We start from the raw sequence: 16263 nt of genomic DNA on the forward strand, positions 1-16263 counted from the left end.
TCTCAATGGATGTAAATATTAGGAGTGAACCCTTAGAAAACGCCTTGTATATGTCTTGTGAATATAATGGCAGCTTTTCCTTGGGCTCGCAACTCCAATTTCTCTGTGTGTTTGATGTTTCTTCTGGTGCTCTGCCTGGAAGTCCCGGGGAGTACTCAGTCGGGCCGTTCCCGACCTTCCCATCCCCGAGAAATGAAGTTGTTCCGATCGCTGACGTTGGCGCAGCCAGCCCTCAAGCTCTCGCGAGTCCGCACTGCCTAGGTTAAGAAACGAAGACACATACTCCCTTGCCCGGGAGATAGATCGATCCTGCTCGGAACACGCCGTGCCTAATGAACACTTTTTCACTTTGCGACCACTCAGTTAGTAGAAGGGAGACGTGTGCGGGCAAGAATGTGACCAAGAGTCCTCGCGGTCCGGTGGTGCCCGGGCTTGAAACGGGCCGGACCGAGCACTGACAGCCTGCCCCCGAGACCTGAGCTCCGGACTACCCGAGTGGCTCGAGCGATAGGATTACCCAGGGTACCCGAGGACTCGGTAGTGCTCGGGGTCCTTAAAAGCGGACCGAACACCACGACCACCACGAAGGGCTTCGGTCAGACATTATCGCAAGCACGCTACTCTTTTCTGCAAACCGCTCTGTCGTTCTGGGAAAAAGTAGACACGCATTAGGGTTTTTTGCGTGCGAGGAGACCACCTCACCGGACAGATTAAGGCACGAGAGCCCCCGAGAATGACTCGGGAAAATAAATTTACTGAAAGTAGATTTGTCTGAATATAACCACTCACCGGACAGCTGTCGGCCTTTCGGCCCGTCGACCCAGGAGGGATGTGCTTCCGAGTTCAGGTGTCGGGAACTCAGGTGTCGGGAGAGAGTGCTCGGGGCGCCCGACGCCTAGAGGTGCACGGGGCTCCTAGGGTCGGGTGATCTCGACCACCCAAGCCTAAGTGGTAGGACCACCCGAGGACCCTTGGGGCCGACCAAAGACCGGGGCATTGAAGCCCTCGTGGCCGAGCTGCTTGTGATCGCCAGCCTGTGACTTTAAAGGAGAAAATAGGATTTCTTTGTCTGGCGCGCTCTGCCAGTGCGGTACTTGTTATAGACTACTCTTGCTTTCGACCCGAGACCTCTCGAACACCCAAATCGGCTGACAAGAGCGGGCAGAGGCATAACCCAGAGGTCCTATGGTTTGATGGCGCCCGGGTATGACAGACCAGACCGAGCACCGACAGCCCGCCCCGGGGGCCCGAGCTCCGTACTACTCGAGCAGCTCGAGCGATGGGATTACCCGGAGCACCCCGAAACTCGGTAGTGCCCGGGAGCCTGTCATGACACCGAACACCACAGCCTACCATGGCGGACGTAAGTCAGCGGCGACTGCTCGCATGCATACCGATCGGGATTCTTTTGTCAGTGGAGAAAAAGAGAGAGCGAACTTTTTCTCGCACAACCGAGCTCCTCACCAGACAGATTAAACATACGGAATCCAGAAAAAGTATTTTGACATAGCGATTGCTTATTGAAATACTTAATGTGCAATATTTACAAGGTTGGGCGACAGCGACTTACCCCACGGGGCGAAGCCTTCAGACTGCTCGGGCGGGGAGAAGCCCCCGGCCTTGCTAACCTGAACCGCGAGCACGACCATCTACGGTAGAAGCGTCGAAGATGCTCGATGTTCCACGGATTCGGGAGTGGCTGTCCTTCCTCCGTCGCCAACCTGAAAGAACCTGCCCGGGGGACCGCGATCACGGTGAAGGGACCTTCCCACACAGGGACAACTTATTCATTCCTTCGCGCGACTGGATGCGTCGGAGAACTAGGTCCCCCACCTCGAGAGACCGGGCCCGAACATGGCGCAGATGATAACGCCGCAGACTCTGCTGGTACCGAGCCGCCCGGACAGCAGCACGCCGCCGGCGCTCTTCCAGGTAGTCCACATCGTCGCGCCTTTGATGCTCCTGCTCACCCTCAGAGTATGCATGCACTCGAGGGGAGCCCAGAGTGAGCTCGGAGGGGAGGACTGCTTCGGCGCCGTAGACGAGGAAGAAAGGAGTCTCCCCGGTGGCGCAGCTTGGCGTAGTCCGATTGGCCCACAGCACGGCTGGCAGCTCGTCTACCCATCCCTTCCCGTGCTTAGCGAGCACGTTATAGGTCCAGGTTTTGAGGCCCTTCAGAATTTCCGCGTTGGCGCGCTCGACCTGTCCGTTACTCCTAGGATGAGCGACGGACGCGAAGCAAAGCTTGATGCCGAGATCTTCGCAATAGTCCCCGAACAAGGCACTAGTGAACTGGGTACCGTTGTCGGTGATGATCCGATTGGGGACGCCAAAGCGGCTAGTGATGCCGCGGATAAACTGGAGCGCCGTGTTTTTGGTCACCTTGATGACTGGGACCGCCTCCGGCCACTTAGTGAATTTGTCGATAGCGACATATAGGTATGCATAGCCCCCAACTGCTCGGGGGAATGGACCCAGAATGTCCAAACCCCAGACCGCGAAAGGCCATGACAGGGGAATGGTATGGAGAGCCTGAGCTGGCTGGTGAATCTGCTTTGCATGGAACTGGCACGCCCTGCAGCGCCGAACCAGCTCGGAAGCATCCTGGAGAGCTGTAGGCCAGTAGAAACTTTGCCGGAAGGCTTTCCCGACCAGCGTGTGGAACGATGAATGGCCACCGCACTCGCCCTCGTGGACTTCAGCGAGAAGATCGCCGCCTTCTGCCCGAGAGATGCATTTCAGGAGGACACCTCCTGCGCTACGTCGGTAGAGATCCCCATCTACTCTGGCATAGCGTTTGGACTGCCGAGCAACCCTTTCGGCAGACGCCTCATCCCCAGGTAGGAACTTTTCTTTCAAGTACCCTCGGATGTCAGACATCCACGAGGCATCTTGAGAACATTCGGCGAGCACAGCGCACTCGCCGGACGGCGGCGCCCTGACGGGGCTTCCCACTGAGGGCACCGCCGGGGTCCCCTGAATTGAGTTCGAGGTTTCCCCTTCATCCTGTTCGGCAGGCAGGACGGAAGGCCGTGCGAGTCTTTCTTCAAAGACTCCGGCAGGAGCGCGCGCACGTGAGGAGGCCAGGCGAGAGAGCTCGTCGACCGGAGCATTGTCGCGGCGAGGGACATGCCGTAATTCGAGGCCGTCGAAGCGTCTCTCGAGCTTTCTGACTGCATCCACGTACGCTGCCATTTGAGGATCCGTGCACTGGTACTCCTTGGAAACCTGGTTGACGACCAGCTGGGAGTCCCCTTTGACCAGGAGGCGACGAATCCCGAGCCCCACCGCAGCCCGGAGGCCGGCGATGAGACCTTCATACTCCGCCATGTTGTTGGATGCGCGGAACTGCAACTGTACGACGTACCGGAGCTCTTCACCCGTTGGGGAGGTGAGAACCACTCCGGCCCCTGCGCCTTTCAGCGAGAGGGAGCCATCGAAGTGCATAACCCAGTACCCGGGCGCGTCGTGCCCAGGATAGGCAGAGATCTCTTCTGGGATGACGCAGGGGACGGGCGTCCATTCTGCCAAGAAGTCGGAGAGTGCCTGGCTTTTGATTGCCTGGCGACAGACGAAGTGTAAGTCGAACTCCGCCAGCTCGACCGCCCATTTGACAACGCGCCCGGTGCCCTCCCGGTTCTGGAGAATGGGTCCCAGTGGATAAGTGGTAACCACCGAGATCTTGTGCGCCTGGAAGTAGTGGCGCAGCTTCCGGGAGGCGACGAGCACGGCATAAAGTAGCTTCTGCGCCTGGGGATACCTTGTCTTGGCCTCCCGGAGGACCTCGCTGACGAAGTACACCGGTCGCTGTACCCGGCGGGCCCGGATGGTGGCCCCACCCGGGGGGCTGCCACAGCCCCCAGGGTCGGCGGTATGGTCGGGGCTGGCCGGGCACTTGGGCTTGATTCCTTGGCTGGGAAGAGCAGTGTGCTCGGGCTCGACCCCTTGCCTAGGGGGAGCCGCGAGGATAAGTGAGCGGTCGGGGGCCTCTGGGAGCTGGGACCCAGCACCCGGCCCCGAACATTCGTCGCGCTCCACCACCAGCACTATGCTCACGACCTGTGGAGTGGCCGAAACATAAAGTAGTAGGGGCTCACCTTGGGAGGGAGCCACCAAAACGGGTGGCGAGGTAAGGTACTTCTTTAAGTCGCGGAAGGCCTGCTCGGCTTCCGACGTCCAGTCAAAACGACCGGATTTCTTCAAAAGCTTGAAGAGGGGGAGCCCTCGCTCCCCGAGCTTGGAGATGAAGCGCCCGAGGGCTGCCATGCAGCCGGCGAGGCCCTGGACCTCCTTGAGTCGAACCGGGGGTCGCATCTGCTCGATGGCCTGGATCTTCTCCGGATTGACCTCGATTCCTCGGCCAGAGACCAAGAAACCAAGGAGCTTGCCCGCCGGCACCCCGAAGACACATTTCTCCGGGTTGAGCTTGAGGCGGGTAGAGCGGAGACTGTTGAAAGTCTCGGCAAGGTCCTCGAGCAGGGTGGCGCGGTCTCGGGTTTTGACCACGAGATCGTCGATGTAAGCCTCGACGTTGCGGCCAACCTGCGAGTGAAGAGTGATACGAATGGCGCGCTGGAAGGATGATCCAGCGTTGCGCAGGCCGAAAGGCATTGACATGTAGCAATAAGTCCCCACCGGGGTAGTAAAAGCAGTTTTTTCCTCGTCCCCTACGGCCATGCGAATCTGGTGATACCCAGAGTTTGCATCTAGGAAGCACAAAAGATCACATCCCGCAGTTGAATCTACGATTTGATCAATGCGAGGTAAGGGGAAGGGATCTTTAGGACAAGCCTTGTTAAGGTCGGTGTAGTCCACGCACATGCGAAGCTTGCCGTTGGCCTTCGGGACGATGACTGGGTTTGCTAGCCAGTCGGGGTGGAGGACTTCTCGGATGAATCCGGCGTCGAGGAGCTTGCGGACCTGCTCGCGGATAAACTCCTGGCGCTCTGGCGCCTGCCGCCGGACCTTCTGCTTCACTGGGCGGGCGTCCGGACGCACAGCCAAGTGATGCTCGATCACCTCCCTAGGGATCCCGGGCATGTCGGACGGTTGCCAGGCAAACACGTCCACGTTAGCCCGGAGGAAGGCGACGAGCGCGCTTTCCCATTTGCTGCCCAGGTCACTGCCGATACGGACAACCTGGGTAGCGTCTTCGCCCACCTCAACCTCCTTCGTTGGAACAAAGGTGTCGGCGGCGAGTCGGGGTCTGGATGAAGAGGGTCCTGGGCCCCCTGAAGAGCCATCAACCTCGGCCTGCGCTGAGACCAGAGCCATGTATGATTGTTCGGCGCAGGAGACGGCGCCGCCGGAGTCGGCGATCACGGAGATAGAGCCTGCGGGGCCGGGCATCTTAACCGTAAGGTTGCACGGCCATCATAAACTTGGCGAGCGCCGGACGCCCGAGGATGGCGTTGTAGGGGAGAGGGAGCTCCGCAACATCGAAGAGGACGCACTCCGTGCGAAAGTTGTCCCGGCTCCCGAACGTGACAGGCAACTCAACCTGCCCGAGGGGCAGGGAGTGCCCGGGGGTTACTCCACAGAAGGGAGTGACGGCTTTAGGCGTCGGGAGGATACTTGCAGCTTCTCAAAAAACCTCTTTGGAAAGGAGGTTGAGGCCGGCGCCACCGTCGATCAGCACTCTGCCGACCTTGACATTGCAGACAGTGGGGGATACTACCAAAGGTAGCCGTCCCACGGCTGCAGTACTGGAGGGGTGATCAGCCATGCTGAACGTGATCAGAGCATCCGACCACCTTAGGGGTCTTGTGGCCTCCTCGCTCGGGGTTGCCGAGCATACTTTGCGTCGCATGACCTTGATGCCACGGCGCGAGCAGGGTGTGTAAGCGCCCCCGTTGATGAAGGCGACGGTATGCTCGGGCTCCTGGAAGCCGAGCTCGGCGTTGTTGGGGACGACCTCGGCATCGCCTCCTCCGCGGGACTCGTCGCGCTCCCTCTGGCGCTGCTCTACGAGTCCTTTGACCGTACGACACTCCGTGAGGTCGTGCCATCTGGTCAGGTGTATGGGACACCATTTACCTGGCTCGGGCCCCGCGGGAGCGGGGGCCCTCGCTGGAGCAGGAGCTCGGCCAGGGGCCGGGGCTCTTGCTGGAGCTGGCGCCCTAGCCGGTGCCGGGGCCCTCGCGGGCACAGAGGCCCGAGGAGGAGCCCGAGCAGGGGACCTGACGGGGCGCTGATCGACACCCGGCCGTCGCTCTTGCCGGTGATCGGGCTCTTGCGGCTCTCTGTGAGCGGGGACTTGGGCTAGCTCAACGGGAGCGGCCTCGCGCTTCCTTCTCTTTTTCTTTTCCCGCTTATCAGAGCGGGAAGAACTTGGCTGATCGGAAGCGGGGCGAGGAGCATGCCACGCCCTGGCCTCCGCAGCCTTGGCGCACTTATCGGCCAGTGCGAAAAGTTCCGCAGGGGTCTCGATCTCGTGCGTACCTAGCTTCTCGAGCATCCGCTCATCACGGACGCCCTGCCGGAAAGCAACAATAACAGCATGGGGGGCCACTCGCGGAATAGTGTTGCGAACCTGGCTAAAATGCTGTATAAATCGCCGTAGCGTCTCCCCTTCCTGCTGTTGGACGGCGTGGAGGTCGCACTCCAAACCGGGACGTGCGAACGTGCCCTGAAAGTTGGCCACGAATTGGTGGCACAGGTCATCCCAGGAGCCGATAGATCCTGGGGGTAAGTTCATAAGCCAAGAGCGGGCGGAACCCCTCAAGGCAATATGAAAATAGTTTACCATCACCTTTTCGCTGCCTCCGGCCGCTTGGACGGCCGTCGTGTAGATCTGGAGGAACTCGACGGGGTCGATGGACCCGTCGTACTTCTCCGGCAGCTCGGGGCGGAACTTGGAAGGCCACCTCACCCGGCGGAGCTCGGTGGTGAAGGCACGGCAACCGGTGCCGTACCCCGCAGCACGAGCGGGGGTTCTCGGTGGCGAGAAGCGGCGAGCCGGGGATCCCCGGTGGTCGTGGGCCGGGAGAGAGGAAGCCTGGTCCTCTGCCCCAACCCCCTGCCGGGTCTCCCGCTGACGTTCGAGAGTGACTCGGGCATCTTCGTGGCCCCTCCGCTTGTCAAGGTGCAAACGAAGGTCCCGGTCTTCGGACATGGCCAGGGGGACGGCGCTCCGCCTGGAGACCCCTCGGCCCGTGCGGGTGTTGCCCGCTGAGGAGCCGGCTCTGGCGGCACAGTGCTGAGAAGTGGTGCGAGGACTCCCGGCCTGCACCTGGCGACGAGCAGTGCCGACCAAAGCGACGACATCTTGCATCCACCGGCCTTCCGGAGTGTTTGGCGTGGCCTGAACGGGCGGGTGTCTGAGGAGAGCATGTGCTGCAAGCAGCGCGCTCCCTGGGCTGGCTTCACTGAAAGCGAGCCTGCGCCGAGATGGCACCCGACGTGGTCCAGAGGCGGACCTGGCGGCCGGGGTCCCGACCACCTGCTGGGGGTCGGAAAGTATGTCGATAGTGGCGGCGGCGCTGATGGGCCCAGCGCCTTGATCCCCTTGGGCGGGAAAAACCGCGCGCGTGGATGGCGGCTGCCCCGGGCACGCAGCAGCGACGGGGCTTTCTCGGTCGTGGGGCAGCGCTCCGTTACTGGAAGTGGAGCCGGAACGCTGGAGACGGTGCCCACCGGCCATCTTTTCCCTGTGGAAAAAAAAGTGAAACAAACAATCCAGGGATATTCCCCCCTACCTGGCGCGTCAGCTGTCGGAGAGTGAACTCCTGTCGCAGGGATCCCGAGAGACCCCTTTTTAGAGATTCGGCCGGGGGGATGATCCTGGAAAAGCTTGTGTGGGAAATAAGCGGGAACGGAAATAAATGCGATGGCTAGTGGGAGACGATCACCCTAATGCAAGGAAAAGTGGGTACGCCGGGTTTTAGACAGGTTCGGGCCGCACGGAGGCGTAACACCCTACTCCTGTATGAGCGCTATATTTATCCTTGAAGGGGATTCTTCAAGGAGGTATCTGGTTCTAAGGGGAGAACTGTTTACAAAGAGCTTGAGGCTCTTATGTTCTAGCTTAACTTGAGCTGGTTCGAGTGTCTGTCGATCTATCTTTGGCCTGGTTCGCCGGAGATTGTTGGTTGTCTGGTCTCTTGGTCGTCTTGTGGTCGGGGGTTGTCGCTCTCTCTTTTAGTGTTCTCCATCCTTTCCTTTTATAGGCGCGCCGACCTCAACATATCCTGAATGGGAAAGAGGGGACGGGAATGCCAAAGTGCCACGGAGAAAAAGGCGTAATCATTTCCTCTTGGCGAAGTGACAGGGGCGGTGGAGAAATGCGGCGCGCATTCGACCACCAGCTGCTGTGGAAGCCTCTGGGCGCCATAAAAGGGGCCCACCGGGCAGCCTCAGAGGTGCCCGGTGCGCCCACCCCGTCTTGTCCTTTCTGACAGGGCGGGGTGGCCGACGGAGAGCTTTGATCCTGGCAACGTTATCCTGAGGCACCCGGATGAAACGGGACGGGACCCGTGCATTTAATGGACCCACGCCCCCCCCTGCCAGTGCATGGCAGGGTCTGACACTGGGGCGTGGGCAGCTGAGAATGTCAGGACGTCAGGATGTCAGGCCGCGCGTGCCTATTAAATGCGGCATTGGGCTTTTGACTGGATGACATCCTGACGACGGGACCCTTCGGGTCGTCGAATGATCTTGCGCGAACCTTCGGGGCACCGAATCCTCGGGGGCTGCCACGTGCAGCCCCGAGCACTCTCTCCCGAGCACTTGAGTGAGACCTTCGGGGAACCGAGTCCTTGGGGGCTGCCACGTGCAGCCCCGAGCACTCTCTCCCGAGCACTCCGGTGAGACCTTCGGGGAACCGAGTCCTCGGGGGCTGCCACGTGCAGCCCCGAGCACTCTCTCCCGAGCACTCCGGTGGGACCTTCGGGGAACCGAGTCCTCGGGGGCTGCCACGTGCAGCCCCGAGCACTCTCTCCCGAGCACTTCGGTGGGACCTTCGGGGCACCGAGTCCTCGGGGCGCTGCCACGTGCAGCCCCGGGCACTCTCTCCCGAGCACTTCGGTGGGACCTTCGGGGCACCGAGTCCTCGGGGGCTGCCACGTGCAGCCCCGAGCACTCTCTCCCGAGCACTTCGGTGGGACCTTCGGGGCACCGAGTCCTCGGGGGCTGCCACGTGCAGCCCCGAGCACTCTCTCCCGAGCACTTCGGTGGGACCTTCGGGGCACCGAGTCCTCGGGGGCTGCCACGTGCAGCCCCGAGCACTCTCTCCCGAGCACTTTGGTGGGACCTTCAGGGAACCGAGTCCTCGGGGGCTGTCACGTGCAGCCTCGAGCACTCTCTCCCGAGCACTTCTTTCTTGGCATCGGGCTCTGCGGATCATCGGGGAACTAGGGCGCTCGGGAACCAGAGGCGGCGGCCCCAAACACCTTCTCCCGGGACTTAGCTTCTTCCTACCTTGCGGGGTGGTGACACGTGGCGGATGGCCGGCCTGGTTTCGGGACTTAGGGACCCCTGGTTCTGAATACACCGACAATGCTCATGACCGAGAGCGCGATATTTTGAAATATTTTTACACCATGCAGGGGTACTCCTTTACCTACACGACTTGAGAACCATACAGCTTGCATGACCACACAGATCCATACAAAGGGGTACTCATGTCAACCTTTTCCAATAAGCCTCGACCATTTGATCATGCGCTGATAGGTGCGGGGGTCATTCAGAACTACTCCCGGAGCAAACTAGATACCCCAACTGGCCACATGCCTGACACCATCAACCCGCACGCCAAAAAGTCATTGCTACAAAGTTAATTAGCTTATTGTTCCCATATGCGACATGTATCAAGCACGAAAAGTGCTAAAGCCAACTGCAACAATGATTGGTGCTTAAACGATGTAAGCGGTCTATGATATCCGGGTTCCTCTCCCGACCTATCCAGGGGAACTCCGGACAGGACAAACACCCCTAACACCGCCCACATCTTGTCTCATCCTCACCACTCATCCAACCAACATCATCAACCCAACATTGTGATCAATGTGCAAGTAATTAAAGCCTATGCTCGTGAACGATGAAACATTTCACCGCTCGACTTCTACCAAGGACCTAAGCACTTGCTAAGCATCACGAATAACATTTTAAGTTTGATAAAACCATATTAAACCCAGGCTATAAGGATACGGATCAACAATTAATCAAGACAGGAGAATTAGTGCATCAACATAAGTTCTACCCATCACAAACCCAACATCGACTCGAACTCATGCATAACATACATAAAGCGTAATTTATCACTTTAGACACATATGATCTAAAGTACTGGGAGAAATATGCTTAGATGCTTGCCTTGCTCCTCTATCGGCTGCCTGACGCTACCCGCACACAACTCGCAGAAGTGGGGTGCCTCGGTGTCACCCTCGCTCGCCTAGACCGTCTGCTCAATGTTTTCTAAAAGAACCACGGATGCAATGCATAAATAGGAAAACAAAGGAAAAGTACATAAATGATGCATGCTCAAGTAATAGTGGAGTGCTGAGACTCAAAAACATTCGCAAAAGACTGCTAAGGGACTAGGGCTTCGAAGCTTGAAACCCCGGACAAGCTAACTTAAAGTGCACCAAGCCTTCAGTGGTTGGCGCTCAAACCAGCCCCGGGATGGCGGTCAGGCCAGCAACCAGCAAAGAGTTTTAGGGGCTGACGGTCGAACCGATGTTAATCCGGCGGTCAGACCGCCCACCAACGGTCAGACCGGCCCTAGCGGCAGTCTGATCCCTGTATAGAGCCCTCACTTCGGACCTTCCAGTCCCAATTAGCAGTCAGACCGGCCCTAGCGGCGGTCAGACTGCCAGGCCTTGCCGGCAGCGACTTTGTGGGGTCACCGCCGGCGAGAACTTTGGGGAGACTCTAGACCATGGAGGGTACCTAAATGCTCTATGTGACTAGTGGAGTGTTTCTAAAGTGATTTAGAATACCTTCACCGAGCTAAACTCAAAATACCCCATGAATTGGACCTAGGCTAGGTTGAGTTTTGGGCCTAAACGACACAAGGGGGGTCGAATCAAGCTCGAAAACAACCAAAAAATTGTAGCAAAAGCCTAAGCTTTCTAGCAGATGGGTTTTCTTCAGGAAGGCTTCAATTTGCGGATCGACTCCCGGAGTGGTGGTGGAGCTTGAGATGAACGACGGGTCTTTGGCAAGGGAGAAGAAGGGGAGATACTTGGGGAAGTCCTTCAAGAGCTCGTGAGAGTCCCCTCTTACGATTTCCGGCCTTCGAATGCGACAAAATGGAAATCCCTATCTTACTAGGGCTTGATGGAGAGTGAGAGAGAGAGAGAGTGAGTGAAATGAGAGAGTGAGAGGGAGAGAGTGAAATCGACCACTTTAACCCAAGCCTCTGTGTGCTGGTGGTCAGACCGTGGGGAGATCCACGTGGCTGCCCTGTGGCAGCACAGCTAGCGGTCATACCGCGGGTGATCCCGATTAGACCGCGAGAGGGGTTTTGTGCGGAATCTTTCTAAGTATTCTTGTTTTCTATTTCCTTTCTTCTCCAAAGGATCTAGGGCTTTTCTTGGGAGCTCTAAACCATCTCTAGGGTGTTTGAAACACCTTCGAATTGAGCTTGTCGGACAATTACGTAACAACACATGTGATAACACATGCGATAATGGCTATGTCATGGTTAATTATAGCTTATCATTTTTGGGGCGTGACATCGATGAATTGGCCGGGGCTAGTTGGTTCACCATTTTGGACCTCCAAGCGGGGTACCATCAAATTCAGATGGTGATTGGGGATGAATCCAAGACAACATTCAAGATGCATCAAGGCCATTATGAATTTAATGTCATGCCTTATTGATTGACTGGCGCCCCAACTACTTTTCAGAGCACCATGAACATGATCCTGAATCTTTTGCTATGGAAGGGCGTATTGGTGTTCATCAATTATATATTAGTGTACAATTCAACTTTTGAAGAACATCTGAGTACACTCTGGTGGGTCTTTCTCATTCTGGAGGAACACAAGCTGCGAATCAAATGATAAAAATGTGCATTTGGCCATCGCCAATTGACATGTTATTGGCGCAGTGGGTGTTTCTACAGACACTAAGAACATTCAAGCTATCTGCCGCTATCCACATCCCAATTCAGTGAAAGAAGTCCATGGCTTTCTTGGTCTCACCGGGTACTACCCAAAATTTGTGCGAAAATTTTGTGTTCTAAGATGCCCGCTTATAGATCTACCGAAGAAGCATACAGTATTCCGTTGGACTCAACTTGAAGATGAAGCATTCCATTCTCTGAAGGACGCACTGATATCGGCTCTAGTTCTCGCCTTATCCAATTTTACCAGGTTGTTCGAGTTGGAGACCGATGCATCAGAGAAAGGAATTAGGGTGATACTTATCCAAGATAACCATCCAGTGGCATATCTCGGTAAGGCATTGGGACCGCGGCATCAACAATTGTGGACGTATGAGAAAGAATGCCTCGCGATCCTGATGGTCGTCGACCATTGGCGTGCATACCTTCAAACGGGCAAATTTTTCATCCGCATGGATCAACGCTGTGTAATTCATTTGCAAGATTAACATATCTCTACCCCATGGAAACACAAGGCGATGATGAAATTACAAGGCCTCCAGTATCACATTGTATACAAAAGGGGTAAGGATAACACAACAGCGAATGTGTTGTCCCGTTGTCGAACGATGAACACTGAGGAAGTGGCGGCTCTGTCCTCACCAGTACCCACATGGATTTCAGATATCATGGCAGGGTATCAGTCTGATCCAATTGCTCACAATCTGATCACGAATCTCGTCATGGATCCATCCGCATTTTTAGTTGTGTGATGGTGTCCTGCGTTACAAGGGGTGCATTTGGGTGGAGTGAAATCAAGCAATGTAGCAGGCCATCTTACAAGCACTTCATGACAGCACCTTTGGTGGCCATTTGGAAATTCAAGCTACCTATTGCCGCATCTGTAAGTTGTTCGCTTGGCCTAGATTGAAGAAGCATGTGAAGGAATTTGTGGGAACTTGCACAATCTATCATCAGGCGAAGCCCGGACATGTTTGCTACCCCGGGTTACTCTCGCCATTGCCAGTACCTGAGCATGCATGGAAAATCGTATCTCTGGACTTCATCGACGGGTTGCCCAAGTCATCCGGCTTCGACAGCATCCTGGTGGTGGTGTACAAGGTCATGAGGTATGCCCATTTCATACCTCTAGTGCATTCATATACTGCATGGCAAGTTGCTCAAGCGTACCTCTAGAATGTGTACAAATTACATGGCTTACCTTATGCTTGATATCAGATCGCGACCGCATATTCATGAGTGCTATCTGGAAGGATCTTTTCAAGTTAGCAGGCACCAAATTGCACATGAGCTCCACATATCATCCGCAAACGGACAGGCAAACAGAATGTGTAAACCAGTGTTTTTAGGCTTATTTGCAGTGTTTCATTCATTCTTGCCCATCCAAATGGCGATTTTGGCTGGCACTCGTGGAATTTTGGTATAATACTTCCTTTCATTCTACACTCGATTGTTCCCCATTTGAAGCTTTATATGGTCATAGTCCTCAGCATTTTGGTATCCTAGATTCTTTTGATTGTTCTGCTCCAAATTAGTGGAATGGTCACATGAATGACAATTGCGCACAGAGCTTTTGCAGCAACATCTTCATCGAGCATGTCAGTGCATGAAGCATCAGGTGGCTAAAAAGCACTCGGAGAGATCATTCCAAGACAATGACTAGATCTACTTGAAGTTGTAGCCTTATATCCAATCCTTGGTGGCGAATCATGCTAATCATAAACTTTCCTTTCGCTATTTTGACCCGTTTCAAGTGTTGCATCGTGTGGGAAAGGTGGCCTACAAGCTTCAACTTCTGTCGTTCATCTGCATCCATCCCGTTATACATGTGTCCCAGCTGCATAAGGCGCTACCACCACCCACTACTACATAACTGATTTAGTGGGACGCCCCTGTATAGATGGTTACTGTGGAGCCGTCTGTGCAAAGATTATCACAGACAACTCTAAATGGGAACCATCTGTGATAATGAAGAGACGTGTCCAAAAGTGGTGGGACGCTTTTAGTATAGACGGTTCCCATTTCGAACCGTTTGTAATATTAATACAGACGGCTCGTATTTGGAGCTGTTTGTAATAAAATGAATATCACAGATAGTTCCAAATAGGAACCATCTGCAATATTAATACAGATGGCTCATATTTGGAGCCGTCTGTAATAAAATAAATTTCACATACGGTGCCAAACAGGATCCGTCCATAAAATTAGTACAAACGGCTCCAAATACGAGCCGTCTAAGAAAATGGTCGGGGGAGGTGGGGCACTTTGGTACATACAACTGCAAACATAAAGCCATCTGTAATATTAGAACAGTGCATCATCCCCTACCTCCAGATAAAAGCAGAATAGTGACAGCCGAACAGTGAAGAATAGTGTGTAGCTTTTGGAGGAAGAGGCCGGCGGTTTTCACAAAAAAGTTGTTAGATTTTGGTGAAGACTTGAAGATTTATTGGCATTTGTTACTCCAAGGTAAGCATTATGTTTTAATTTGGTTTAGATATGGTTTGGAGAGCTAGCTAGATCAAGATATTTTCCATGATGACATAGTTTTGTTCTATTCATTAGATGATGTAGAAGATATAGATTTGTGTTCTAATTTAGTCTTGATAGGTCAACTATATCTACATCTAGACTTAGATTTTTTTTTTCATGATGATCTAGAATATATTAGTTGTTCTAGATATATATGAAGCTCAAAGTATAAATTAGGTTTAATTATGTGTTACTATAAATGGCTGTTTTGATGTCATAACGGTATTTCACGGTGTTGGTAGTTTGATCCATTCTATAACTTGTGATATCTTACTTGTTTCAAACATGGCATGTATAGAATTTTGTTACCTAGATACTAGGGATACTATACTTCTCTATTTAAAGTGGTGAAAAAATCTTCCATGATAAAAGTGATAGAATGTTGAGACTTGGGAGCAGTCATGCTATTTTTAGAAAATTTACTATCTTATTTTTTAAGGCCAGATTATGTTCATGGCTTTATGACATTGCGTTTTACATGTTGTTGTGATCTATGAGCATATTGATCCTAGCCTTTCTTGGCAATGTATATATGTGATGCTGACTAGCTGAGCGGAGTGGAGCTGTGATAGTCATCATCATGCTTATAACGAATATTTTTTATATGGCCAAAGTAGTTTGTATAGGCCCCTTGTAATTTTTTCCAATGATTATTCTAGTTGTGTGCATGATCTGTCTAGCCTAGCAAAACAATGTCAAACATGACTAGTGATTTGGACATGATGTTCCAGCTACTTCTTTTTGCTTTTTTTGTTGGCAACAAATTTAATGTCTATTGTCTTTGAATGTTCCTAGGAATGGGAGAGACCAGCTGATGATCCTCTCGATGACGATAAAGAAGAGGAACAGGAAGAACAACCACCACAAGAGGATGATCCAGATAAGGAAGAACCTGAGGAAGATGACCCGGACAAGCCAACTGAGTAATTTTGAATGATCTGGCTGTGGTAGATAGACACTGGGCCAAACAAATGTACCGTATCTTTGGAGAATGTAAGATATATCAGTTCAGTTCAGTTTTAACAGTTAGTTCTACCGGCTTATATGTGTATGACTTTGTGACCATTGAATGAAGATGTTTGATCTTCCGTGTGTATGATCTATGTATGATCTGTTATGAATGGAGTTTGAATCTGTTATTGAATGATCTGTGTATATGATCTATTGTCAGTTTACATTCAATAATACATAAATTCAGTATTGTATAAATAAATATACAGACAACTCTAATCCTACAATCGTCTATACAAATACATAACAAACGGCTCTCATTCTGAGCCGTCTGTACTGTTCCTAGTTCACAGATGGCTCGCAATTGGAATCATCTGTATTGTATAATGTTCGCAGATGCCTCAGAACTTTGAGCCGTCTGTGATATTTCCATAGTATAGATGGCTCATGACTGGAGCCGTCTGCACTATTCCTAGATCACAGACGACTCGAAACTTCAAGTTGTTTGTGATATTTCTATAATACAGACGACTCCAATAATGAGTTATCTGTACAAAAGATTTGTACAGACTCTTTTCCACATACAATTCAAAAAATCGTTTCGTACGGAATTTTCGAACCGTCTATATAAATGTTTTCTCTAAGTAGTGGTGGACATCGAGCCAAGCATGTCTTCCTGATCCGGTATCTGAAGGTGATCCAATGCCAGAAC

The sequence above is a fragment of the Phragmites australis genome, chromosome 19 (assembly GCF_958298935.1).
Source record: "Phragmites australis chromosome 19, lpPhrAust1.1, whole genome shotgun sequence".
NCBI classification, from domain to species: domain Eukaryota; kingdom Viridiplantae; phylum Streptophyta; class Magnoliopsida; order Poales; family Poaceae; genus Phragmites; species Phragmites australis.